We start from the raw sequence: 13,813 nt of genomic DNA, 5'->3' as shown, positions 1-13,813 counted from the left end.
GTTGGAGAGAGAGAGAGGTGAGTTAGAAAGAGAGGTGATGTGGAGAGAGAGAGAGAGAGAGTTGACATGGAGAGAGATGTGTGGTGGAGAGGGAAATGAGGTGGAATTAAGATTTTGTTTTTAATTTTAAAAAAGGATTAATCGAAGGGTAGTTAGGGCATTAACTTAAAAGTAGGGGGCAATATTTGAATTTACAGAAATTTGGGGGCCAAATAAGAATTAACTCAAAGGAATTTATCCTGGTCCCGCTGGGATTCGTGCCGGGCATATTGGTCATTTCCTTTTGAAATGAACCACCTCGAAACCCTTACCCTAATATTATATATTAAATGGGCCGTATGTCATTTGAGCATTAAATCACTTCATTCAAAGCAAAAAATCTCGATCAGTTGCTAAAAGAAAAAAATCCCCATCACTTAGCTTTAACCCTAATCGATGGAACCAATTCCACCGCCACCACCGCCACCACCACCGCTACCACCGCCACCAGTACCAGCTTTTATCAAAAGCATTTTTAGGTACGTAGACAAAACTAAGACATGCTCCATCAAAATCATTAGATCCAATGTTGTCTACATAAACACATTGTAGACGGTAAAACGTCTACGGGTCGGAAAGTCTAACAGTCAACGGGTCGACGGTCAAAAGTCTTGTCGGGTCGGGTCGGATGCTTCGGGGACCGGCTACGTGTCGAAAAGAACCTGCACACAAAGAGAGAGAAGAGATCGTGAAGCCTCTGGGACACCGGGATGGTGCCGACCTAAGGGGGCTCCGACGGTCAAGTCAGATACTCGGTCAAATATAAATAAGAAAGTCAAAGTGGGAAATAGAAGAGTAACCGTCGTCGGAGTGCTTAGGTGTCGCGGCTCGTGGAGTTGTCGGAACAGATCCCCACGGTAGTGATATACTTACTGTACTAAAAAGGGTGATGGTGATGATATTTTGTCGTTAACTTGCTGGTCGAAGGTGGGACTTGCGATAAGGTGCTGGTCGTAAGTGGATTGGACGGTGAGGATTGTTGGATGGATGATGACGATACGCCTAGCGTCTTATCGCTAGGTGAGTGATGCGGTAAGAAGGTGGTCGTATTAGGATGACGATACGGCCAACTAGTTACTGCGAGATATTGTTACGGCTAGCTAGTTACTGCGAGATAGTGTTACGGCTAGCTAGTTACTGCGAGATTCGTGACTACCAAGCTTTTATCCTCCAACTTCTAAGACGATGAGTCAGAGACTTTGGAAGAGTGAAGAGCTCTTTGAGAGGCTTATCGAAGAGAATGGTAGTGAAGATGGATTGGATTACTCGAGTATTGCTGTCGAATATTGGATGCCTTGGTCTGGTTATAGCCTCTTGTATTTATAGTGGTAGAGGAGGGTCGTCTTGATGACGGTCAGCTCGTAACCGACGTAATTACTCTGTGACATTACTCATGGAAGAACGTTAAGAGATGATAGGGGATCTGACGTATCGACCGTCAGATGAGTATTCAATTCTCTTGGGGGACGGTCAGGATGTTACCGCGTGTGCGATAAGCTACTGGCCGGTAACGTCCGTCTTCAAGTGGAAGATACGGAATATTCACCATTAGTGCGGTTATGGATTGCGCGATAACCTTCTAGCCGTCAGATAGCTTAGTACTGGGAGGTGGTTATCGCGCGACACGTGTCAGATATGCTTAGTGTTAAGCGGGTATGGATCTGGTGATCATGCTAGCATCTTGGGCCGTTTACCGGGCCTCCTTATCAAGCTTCACGGATTTTATCCTTACGAAGCGGTTGTTCATAAATTCTGCGGGCACCTCGTGGGGCGGATATTTGCCCATACACACATACAGATTCAAACGAGAGTTTCCGTGGATTAATTTTTCGAAATTTCGCCTGAAGTTGAGAAATTTGGGGTTTAGTGAACCGGATGTGTGGACCAAGAAGGAACCACGAAAACATTATTTTTTCTACCATCAAAACCTGCAACGTGACGGTGATATGCTACACCGGGTGGTACGGGAGGAAAAATCTGATTTTCCGGAGGGAGATGTTTATACCACTATTCCGGTCTGGCCACCTATTGAAGAACAAAGGGTCGATGCTCAAGAACCAGCCGGCGAACCTCATGTTGAGGAACCAGCCGGCGAACCTCATGTTGAGGAACCAGCCGGCGAACTTCATGTTGAAGAACCAGCCGCCGAACCTCATGTTCAAGAACCAGCCGCCGAACCTCATGTTCAAGAACCAGCCGCCAAACCTCATGTTCAAGAACAACCAGCCGGCGTTCAAGAACTAGCCGACGTTGAAGAAGCACCAGCCGGCTTGCCAGATCCGGAGGTGATTAATCCATTTGATCCTGTGGGGTTCATCGAACTCTTTAATCAAGATAATTTTGAGGATCCTCATCCTTTCAATATTGGAGGTATGTTTAATCAAGATCCTTTAAATGATCCAGATCCTATATTTAACCAAAATCTTTTTAATGAACCAGATATGTTTAATCCAGATCCTTTCAATTTGGGGGGATTATTTAATCAAGATCTTTTTAATGTGGGGGATATATTTAATCAGGATCAATTCGGCTTCCATCCGAATCCTTTGGTTTTTAATCCCCATGCTTTCTTTTTTTTTGATGAAAAGAGTCTAATGCCTAAATTTATTAGCTACTCGAGCTTAGAGAAATATTTGTTCTATCATTCGTCAATTGACTTACAATACATCTAGGAGCCATAGTGATCTCCATAGTCTGGTTTAAGCTTAAATTAAAAGCATCCGTAGCTAACAAATGAGCTGTCTGATTTGCCAGTCGCGGACAAAACAGAAACAAACAATTTCTAAGTTTCCGAGCTTCATTTTTTATCTCCATAATTATTGGTCTGATTCTCCAAGGTCCATCTTCAGGGTTTGACAAGCATGCTTTAATGACCGACAAAGCATCTCCCTCAATTGTGCACTCATACTCAGGAATACGGGAAGCTAGATTCATCGCCAGCTTCGCTGCCTTTGCTTCAGCTTCCAAGGCGGACGAAGCCTCGGTAAGAGAAGTAGCTGCCAAAATAAACGCTCCGTCTTTTCCTCTACACACTGCCGCTAAAGCAGCTCTTTCCCCAACAAAAGCTGCATCAAAATTAATTTTGAGCCGATCATTATCGGGTGGAATCCAAAACTTTTGAGCCCCATATATCATTTTCATTGTCTTCAGTAACCATTTGATAACTAGTTAAGCCAGAGAAATCTTTATGCATAGCTTGGGCTTCCCGAATGACCGAATAGCAGTTCGGTTTCTCCCCTTCAAACACACATTTATTTCTAGCTTTCCAAAGAAACCATGCTACATATATTCGAAGTTCTATCACCTCTTCCTCTTCACTGCTAGCTAACCAACGACACATTAGGTCTTGAAACCTTTCATCTCCTTCCACCCTCAAATTTAAAGGTGAACTCAGCCACGTTTCTCTCGCCACCCTACACGTTCTTAAAACATGATCGAGGGCCTCTTCTTCTTCCTTACACATAGAGCACTCTTTTGAAATTTGAGGATTGTATTTAAGCGCCCTTGACTTTGTGGGTAATGTATCATGTAACACTCTCCAAACAAACATTTTAACTCGTGGAGCTAGATTTATCTTTGTCCAGATCCTTCTCCAAATAATGCCAAACGGCAAGTCGGTGAAAGAAGAGGAGGAAGATGCCTTTGCAATAGAAGTATAAAGTGATTTGGAAGTGATATTACCTTTTGTCGTATGTACCCAAACGAGTTGGTCGTCCCCTCCTTCTTTGGTCACCGGAATTTGTTTAATAGCTTTCACAGAAACTTCATCAAACATCACTGTTAATAATTGCAAATTCCAATTCTTTTCAACAGTTAGTAAGTCCCTAACAAGGAAAAGGTTTGGAATCTCTTGATACCCCTGTTTTTTATTTGGTTTGAACCCTCTTAAATTTGGTACCCAAGGGTCTTCCCAAATCCGAATCTTTGAGCCATCTCCCACCTAATAACAAGTGCCATTTTGAATAAAATTTCTCATCTCCAACATGCTTTTCGATGTGGAAGTGGTGGACGTTTTGGCCTTATAACTCCAAAAGTCTTCGCTTTTGAGATATTTAGCCTTCAATAATTTTACCCATAAAGCCTTTGGTTCGTTTAAGAACCTCCAAGTTAATTTTCCCACCATCGATTGATTAACCATTCCCATATCCCTTATGCCGAGACCACCATCTTTTTGTTTTGCTTGTAGTTTCCTCCAATTAATATAGTGCATCTTCGATTTTGCCGTATTGTGTCCCCACCAAAAATTTCTTTGGCACCTCTCAATTTTATCAATAACACCTTTTGGAGCAATATTTGTCGACAGAAAGTATATTGGTATAGAAGCTAGTTCACTTTTGAGTAAGATCGTTCTGCCAGCATGCGATAACGAGTTTCTTTTCCACCCCATTAACTTCTTCTCAATTTTGTTGATGATAAAGTCATAAGATGCTATTTTGTGTTTGGGCTTCAACAAGTAATTCCCTGAATAGACATCATCCTCCTTCATCTCTTTCACCTCTAATATATTTATGACTTTCCCCCTCCTCTCAATATCACAATTCTTGCTAAATTGTATCGATGATTTTTGATAATTGATTAACTGTCCTGAACAATTAGCATAAACCTCTAATATATTTTTCAGCTGATTAACATTATCTTCCGAGGCTTTCCCGAAGAAGAATAGATCGTCTGCAAACATAAGATGACTCACACTTGGGGCATATCTATTCACTTTCAACCCATTATAAAGTCCACTATTTTCTGCATGTATCATGAGTTTTGTGAGGGTTTCAGAACATAGAATAAACAAATACGGACTAAGTGGGCATCCTTGTCTAAGTACCCGCTTACTATAAAAATGACCTTTTGGTCGTCCGTTTAGTAATATCGAGAAAGATGGAGTAGACACACAATTCATTATAAGTTGGTGTGTATTTCCCAGGATCCCATATCTTCTCAATACCTCACTCAGAAACTGCCAATCTATTCTATCATATGCTTTGGCCATGTCGACCTTTAAAGCAAACGACCCTTCTTTTGCAGACGTATGAGCAATCGAATGAAAAATTTACCGGGCAATCATAATCAAAATCAAATGGGTTTCTTTCCCGATCCCCCTGTGCACAACAATTTAAATCCTGTTTTCAATAATGTAGTACATCCAGATCTTGCGGTGAATAATCAAAATGATCCTGAACCAGAAGTCATTAACCCTGAACCTCTAAATCCAAATCCCGTTAACCCAATTAATCCTGAACCTCTAAATCCAAATCCTCTCAACCCAATTAATCCAATGTTTAACCAAGATCTTTTTAATGAACCAGATATGTTTAATCAAGATCCTTTCAATTTGGGGGGATTATTTAATCAAGATCTTTTTAATGTGGGGGATATATTTAATCAGGATCAATTCGGTTTCCATCCGGATCCTTTGGTTTTTAATCCCCATGCTTTCAATTTACCGGGCAATCATAATCAAAATCAAATGGGTTTCTTTCCCGATCATATGGTTTTCATTCCAAACCCCCCTGTGCACAACAATTTAAATCCTGTTTTCAATAATGTGGTAAATCCAGATCTTGCGGTGAATAATCAAAATGATCCTGAACCAGAAGTCATTAACCCTGAACCTCTAAATCCAAATCCCGTTAACCCAATTAATCCTGAACCTCTAAATCCAAATCCCCTCAACCCAATTAATCCTGAACCTCTAAATCCAAATCCCGTCCACCTAAATCCCGTAAACCCAAACCCATTTAACCCTAACCCTAACCCATTCAACAATGTCAACAACAACAACCTCCTGTCGGCCAGAGTTATGGAAATGTCCGACATTCTATTCGGAATTGCTACCGAATTAGCAAATCGGGGTCTGTAGAAAAACTAGGCGTGGTTTGTTTATATTCTTTTAGTATATGGATTGCAGTAAATTTTGGTAAATTTTTCTAAGTAGGCTGTTCAAATTAGAAAAACTAGGCATGTGGTTGGTTTTGTTCTTTTAGTATATGGATTGCAGTAAATTTTGGTAAATTTTTCTAAGTAAGCTGTTCAAATTAGAAAAACTAGGCCTGTGGTTGGTTTTGTTCTTTTAGTATATGGATGTCACGTAGAATATGAATGGAAGTGTCTCTTTGAATATCAAATGATATCTTTGTATGGTATCAAAATCAATAAAGTGTGCCGTCATTTTAAAAGACTTCCTCGATGTCAACAAGAGTCTTGGAAAAGTGTATGTAGACATGAACTTCATAGGAGTCAATGAAAATTCTAATCCACTATTCATCTTGTGATGTATGAATACCAATACTATGACTCCATGAATGAATTTAAAGGGTATTCATGTCATTTCCTAGTACGCAAGTGTGTCATTTGTCAAAGATAGTTAGACAGCTTAATGGGTTATTTCCTAGAAAGTGATTGTTAACTTTTTTGTCCATAATTACGATCTAGGTTTCATTGTTTCAATAGTGATTAAATCACTCCTAATTTCTGAAGAAAATCACCTAATGAGTGTTGGCTCAAATTTATTAGACAACTAATGGAAGGTTTAATTCTTATTTGACTGCTATATTTGTATCAATTCTTATTTTAGTCCCACAAGGCCACAACTAACATATCAATCAATTTCACACCGTGGAGGCAAGCCAAGAGGGAAGAGGGAGAGGGAAGTGGAAAGACAGACAACGAGGTAGGATAAGTATATAGGATCCACAAGGGTGTAAGGGTTGACTACAAGTGAAAACTCTAAAATAGATTCATGGTTCTATCCAGGGGGCCTTGTTTAATCAGGTTGGACCATAAGACTTAAAGGGTGCTTCTAAAGGCACCAAGCCAAAAGGTTGTTAGCATCCATCTCTATTAGCACCAGACTCAACTGCTCATTTCTCTGTTAGCACCGTTCAACTATGTAGGCACCAGTCAAAGCCAACTTAACAATAACACCTCCATCCGTTTATCACAAAATCAAACAAAATCTATCGGACGGACTGAACCAGTCCGAGCCTTGAGAGGACCAAACGGATCAGTTAATCCGGAACTTAAGAGGACAAAACGGATCAGTTTATCCGGGACTTAAGAGGACCAAACGGATCAGCTGATCCGGGACCTAGGAGGACCAAACGGATCAGCTGATCCGGGACCTAGGAGGACCAAACGGATCAGCTGATCCGGGACTTAGGAGGACCAAACGGATCAGCTGATCCGGGATCTAAGAGGGCCAAACGGATCAGCTGATCCGGGGCTTGAAAAACATCCCAATCCTCACTCTTTCTCGTGAACTCGACCATGACCAGCTCCTCTGCTACTTCTCACAAGGTTTTCTTCATCTTTCTCTCTCTAAAAACCCTTATTCTCATCTCTCTCTCTCTTTCTCTCTCTCTCTCTCTCTCTCTCTCTCTCTCTCTCTCTACCTTTCTGAATCTTGCTATCTTTCTTCTACATTTACAAAGGGGATATAGAAGGGATGAAGATGAACATGAGAAGGAAGAGGAGAGAAAATGAGTTCATTTTGTGGATGAAATTTGGTGAAAAATGAAGAAGAGAGTGGACCCATTCTTTTCAATTTTGTGTATTTACTAACAGGAATAGAAAGTAAATAAGTAAAAATGATTTTTTTTTTTTTTACTTACACTATCTAGATGAGCACACATGATTTTTGTTTTGGAAAAAAAAATGAATTGGTATTCTTTTTATTTTGGAAGAAGAAGATGGAAGAAGCAAATGAAGGTGAATGTCACCCACATTAAAAACCGGTGCTTATAGAGAACTCGGGTCAATGGCTATTGACCCGAGTCAATAAAATTTCTGGATGCTAACAGCCTTTTGGTCCGATGCCTTTAGAAGCACCCAAAAATTCAACCTAACAAACTCATATTGCTGACATTACATGTTAACCTCTAAGTAATTCCACTATGCCATTGACCCGAGTCAATAAAATTTCTGGATGCTAACAGCCTTTTGGTCCGATGCCTTTAGAAGCACCCAAAAATTCAATCTAACAAACTTATATTGCTGACATTACATGTTAACCTCTTAAGTAATTCCACTATGTACTTGTAAATTTACTTATTTTTACCTCTTTTAATTAATGCCCATTAATAATAGAACGTCTAATTTTTCTTTAACCTAAAATATATACTAATGGAGATTTTTTTTTTTTTTTTTTGTTGAAGGGATATACTAATGGAGATTTCGGAGCTTTTGGAGAAATTGCCTGAATTGAATTCGAGGCTGCCCTAGATTATGGTGTTTATGTTAAATTAATTCTTGGGCATTTTCCCAAGAAAGTATCTTTTATTTCAGCTTTCAAGAGATATATTAATATTTTTTAGATATAAAATAATCTATTATTTAATAATGAAGATTTTTTTTTGTTGAAAGGTTTAATAGTGAAGATGATTCAACATTGATGTGGGACTCCACAATGGGTCTTCTATTTCATTGGTATAAAAATGAAGATAATTCAAAAATGAGGTGGGGCTCGAGAGTTAGTCTTCTATTTCTTCTTGTGTTATTCGAAAACCAAACCGTTTTAAGTTCTAAGTGTCAATTCTTTATGTTGCTTACTGTCAATTTGAATTGATCCCATTGATAGAAGTTCTTTTTTAACCTAAAACATAATGGAGATCACTCTGCTTTTGGAGAAAATAACCTAGATTGAACTCCAAACTGCCCTTGATTATACTGTTTATATTAAATAATTTAGGCAATCATTTCAGTTTCCAAGAGATATATTATAATGTTAATTCAAAGTAATCTATTGTTTTATAATGAAGAAATTTAAAATTGAGTTGTCAAATTGAAGGTAAACATTGGAAAAACACATAAATACTTTCAACAATTAGATAACCAAATGAAAATAGTTTTAAATTCAACCAATACCGGAAAATTGTCACTTGATATTGAATAATATTGCCTATTTTGTACTTTATCAATTTACTTGTTGTTTACGTTGACATTTCTATGAGCACATTCTTGGATTATTTTTCTTTTAGTCGGAAAAATCTACCTGCATTATGATTAAAAGAATTTTGAGCGGAACTATTTTCATTTTTGATCATTATATGCAACACCTCTAAAAGATGGAAACAAAATCGAGAATATATGTTAACCGGGAACTAACAATTGGATATTTGTAAGTTGTAACATTGTTTTACTGAATTTCTTGTCTCATCACCATCCTTGTAAATTTTCATTAAATGATGTTAGACATCAGTATAACAAATTCGCAGCAAGTATGAAACATTCATATTCATGTAACTTGCTTGTTTATAACGCAATCTAATTTTACATCAACAATTCATAGCATTATTAAAAAGACTGCGTCAAATAATTAGTTAGCATTAAAAATTTGCAAAAGAAATTCGGAAGTGAATAAGTCATTGAGTCGGTTTTAGATAAATTTGACCAGATAGACTCATTGAAAAAGTACCAAACGTACCTTCATGAGTCATGCATCGGTTGCAAATAAGATATAAATTATAAAATATAAAATATAAAATATAGAAATAATAACATATTTACTTGCATCATAAAATAATGAAAATGACAAAAAAATGAGCCAGTACTTGGCCAATGAATGATTTACAAAATAGAGTTTTGTTTGACTTGTTATCTTTACAAAGCTTACGTTTCTATGGGTGATTTCTATGTCTTTTTCATTTTGGAGATGGAAAGAAAAATTTGTAGCATTGTAGTTGTGTACAACTTCAATTTACCTCAATTAGTAGCAATGTAGTTGCCAACAACTCTTGATGGGAGTGGTAAGAGGTATAATCTTCCACCTTAGAGGTCAAGGATTCGAGGCACGCTGAACAATTCAAAAAAAAAAACTTCAATTTACCTCATTTAGAAATTTAAATCCGAATATTATTGACGTTTCTACTCTCCTCTCTATAATTATTGAGAAAGCTAAGTCACTCCATTGAAATATACCAAATTATAGTGAGAAAGCTAAGTCACTCCATTGTAATATACCAAATTATAGTTGGTATATTTTGAGTATATAATTATAGTTGTGAATGAGTTGGGTTCAAATTTTGAGTATAATTACATATAAGGACCATATTAGTTGAAATATACCAAAGTTTAATTTGAAACTAGTTAGGATAATTCTTTTTTTTTTTTTTGTTGAACTAAGTTAGGATAATTCTTTCATAAAAAAAGAACTAGTTAGGATAATTGATTATGCCAAACAACCCTTAATGGCCTCTAGTGGGATTAGTCAATTACAACCTAAATTATTACCTAATGCCTACTTTTGTCCTGCTCTATATTGTATGATTAGAAAGTTGAACCACTTTTCTCTAATAAAAAGTACTTTTGGAATCTCATTATAGAACTCTTTTTAAGAATTCTCTTCTAATGAAAGTAGACCAGTTTGTACAAAACTTAAACACGAAAAACCAGCACATATACCACCATTATTTTTTTTCTACTAAATATAACAACTCAAAGAGATGGGTATAAGCTCAACAACAAAAAAGAGATGGGCATAAAGACCCTACCATGTGAGTTATGACTTTGTAGAGGTAAGGGGGGACATTGAACTCATGGGCCAACCTTAACCAATTTGTGTTGTGTTAGAGCATCTCCAATAGGACACTATAATAAACACTCTAAAATTCTAGTTTTCAAGTGTCAAATAAAGATTCTCTTTTCTAGTGTCAATATAGAGACACTCTACATTTGTTTGGTCTCCAATGGAGATCTCTAAAATCTCTTACTTAATACACATGTCCCTCTTCAATTCAATAGATAGAAAGTAGTTGAAAAGCAAAGTTTTCTATTGGTGGAATCATAAAGTAACACTTAGAGAGTCTCAAGTAGACACTCTCATTTTAGAGTTTCTCTCTCTAGACACTCTATAATAAATGTGTCCAACTCATAATAGAGTGTCTAACAAAGTGTTCCATTCGAGATGATTTTTTAACAAAAACTCCAAAAAGTCATATGTGGCACTCTAAGTATTAGAGATTGAGTCTACTTGAGACTCTCTTACCCCAAAAGCTAGCTCAAGAGGTAAGGTTCATCCCACACATATTAACACACTCCCTGCCCCTTCCACAACCAATGTGGGATTAACCTAACAACTATAAATACCAAGTTAATGATTCGTTTATGGATCTTATCAAATATATACTATCTATCACATATTTTAATTATATCGGTATAAGAGACAGAGTCACGGAGACACATATTTGTCAATAAAAGAGGGGAGATAAATGACTGAAAATATTAACATCTTTGAAATGTTTAGTGATTCTTAGTTTAGAGAAGAAGAAGAATTAGAACTCAATTCACTTCATTAATGAGTAAGAAGGAGTTAGTTCATATTTATACATGAGTGTTGTTAGAGAGGGAGTTAGTTACAACAAGAAATAACAGAAATAACACTCCTCACTTTAGCTAACAGCACCCCTCTTTATTCTTAGACAATCCCTTCTATCTATATCCTTACACTCCCCCTCAAGCTGATGAATCGAAGAGAAATCAGATTGAAGCATAGACAAACAGCATCACCTCATGAAGGAGAGAAGTAAACAGAGGATTGAAAAGTCCTTTAGTAAACACATCAGCCAGCTGCTGAGAAGAAGGAACAAATTCCAACTTAAGAACACCCGAGGCAACAAGTTCTCTCACACAATGATAGTCAATTTCATCATGCTTTGTCCTAGCATGAAACACTGGATTCATAGCAAGATATTTAGCACCCATGTTGTCACAAAACAACTCAAATGGCTTAGAAAGAATAACACCAAGCTCCTCAAGTAAGTAAGAGACCCAGAGCAATTCAGAAGAGACACAAGCAAGAGACTTGTATTCAGCCTCAGTGCTGGACCTAGCAACTGTAGGCTGCTTCTTAGAGGACCAAGCCACCAATGTAGAACCCAAAAACACACAGTACCCTGAGGTTGATATTCTTGTATCAGGGCATCCAGCCCAATCAGAATCAGCATACACCTGAGCAAATAGGAATACCAGAACCTAAAGTACATTTTACATATCTGAGTATCCTTTTAACTAACTGAAGATGGAGCTCAGTAGGTGACTTCATGAATTGAGCTACATAATTCACTCCAAAGGAGATATCAGGCCTAGTCATAGTTAGGCATTGCAAACCCCCAACAAGACTCCTATACAAAGTAGGATCAGACAAAGCAACACCATCATGAACAGACAACCTCTTTCCAAAGGGAATTGGTGTAGCAATAGGCTTGGAATCCAAGAGATCAGCCTTTTGAAGAAGTTCTAGAGCATATTTCCTCTGAGTAAGTAACAAACCAGAGGTAGGAAGAGAGTTCACTTCAATCCCCAAAAATAATGCAATGAACCAAGATCCTTCATTGCAAATTCAACACTCAAGGTAGAAATAAGAGACTGAATAAGAGATGAAGAAGACCCAGTCAATATAATATCATCTACATAGAGTAAGAGAATGAGAATATCACTTCCTTGAGTGTAGACAAACATGGAGTGATCTGTAGAACTTCTCTGAAAACCATAATGTTGAATAAAATCAAAAAATCTAGTGTACCAAGCTCTTGGAGCTTGCTTCAAGCCATATAGAGATTTGTGAAGATGACACACTAGAGAGGAGTTTTCTGAATCAACAAAACCTGGGGGTTGAACCATATACACATTTTCATCAAGAACCCCATGGAGAAAGGCATTTGACACATCCAACTGTTTGATGTGCCAGCCATTTGTAACTGCCAATGTAAGAACTACCCTGATAGTGGAAGACTTCACCACATGACTGAATGTTTCAGAATAATCTACACCATCAAGTTGATTAAACCCCTTTGCCACAAGCCTAGCCTTGTGTCTTTCAATGCTCCCATCCTTTTTGAGTTTAGTCTAAAAAACCCATTTGCAACCTAGGATATTCATATCAGGGGTATAAGGTACTAAAGACCAAGTGTTGTTCTTTTGTAAAGCATCAAACTCCTCTTGCATTGCTTGACGCCAAGCTGGATCCCTAAAAGCCTGCTTATATGTTGTAGGATCAAGAGGAACCTCTAATAAGCTTAGATAAGCTTGAGGAAGTGGATGGCAGATAGAGAAATGTGAAACATAATCTGGTAAGTACCTAGACCTATGAACACCCAATTTTGATCTTGTAGTCATGGGATGAACTGGCATTGCTTCTGAGATAGGTGCAGGAGCCTCATGAATAGGACCTATCCCAGAAGAGTCATTTGACTCACCCTGAGAAGGAATTGAATTATGAAAAGAGGAAGTTGGTAATGATACCTCAGGTATAGATGTTTCTCCAGTTGTAGTGATGATAGGCAGAATCACTTTGTCAGGAGATTGAGGAATATCAAGAGATGAAGAAGAAGATGTCTCAGCAAAAGGAAAACACCCTTCATCAAACACCACATGTCTTGAGAAATAGACTCTACCAGTACTTTTGTCTCACTTATAACCTTTGTAAATTGGATTGTAGCCCAAGAATACACATTTCAGTGACTTAGGACTCAATTTATTCTTTCTTATAGCTGCCAAGTGTGGATAGCAGGCTGAGCCAAACACTTTCAACATGGAATAATCAGGAATCTGACCAAATAAAATTTCATAAGGGGATTTACCATCAAACACTTTAGTGGACAATCTGTTAATAATATATGAAGCAGTATCAAAAGCTTCAAACCAATATTCCTAAGGAAGAGAACATTGAAAAGCTAAAGTATTTCCCATCTCTGTGATTTGTCTATTCTTTCTCTCAGCTCTTCCATTTTGCTGAGGAGTGTATGGGCAAGAGCACTTAGAGAAATACCATTATTATCCAAAA

This window comes from Eschscholzia californica, unplaced genomic scaffold, assembly GCF_041429995.1.
Source record: "Eschscholzia californica isolate CP2 unplaced genomic scaffold, dmEscCali1.0.p SCAF_3, whole genome shotgun sequence".
Classification (NCBI taxonomy): domain Eukaryota; kingdom Viridiplantae; phylum Streptophyta; class Magnoliopsida; order Ranunculales; family Papaveraceae; genus Eschscholzia; species Eschscholzia californica.
The sequence above is the reverse complement of the archived record's forward strand: the minus strand, read 5'-3'. Positions refer to the sequence as shown.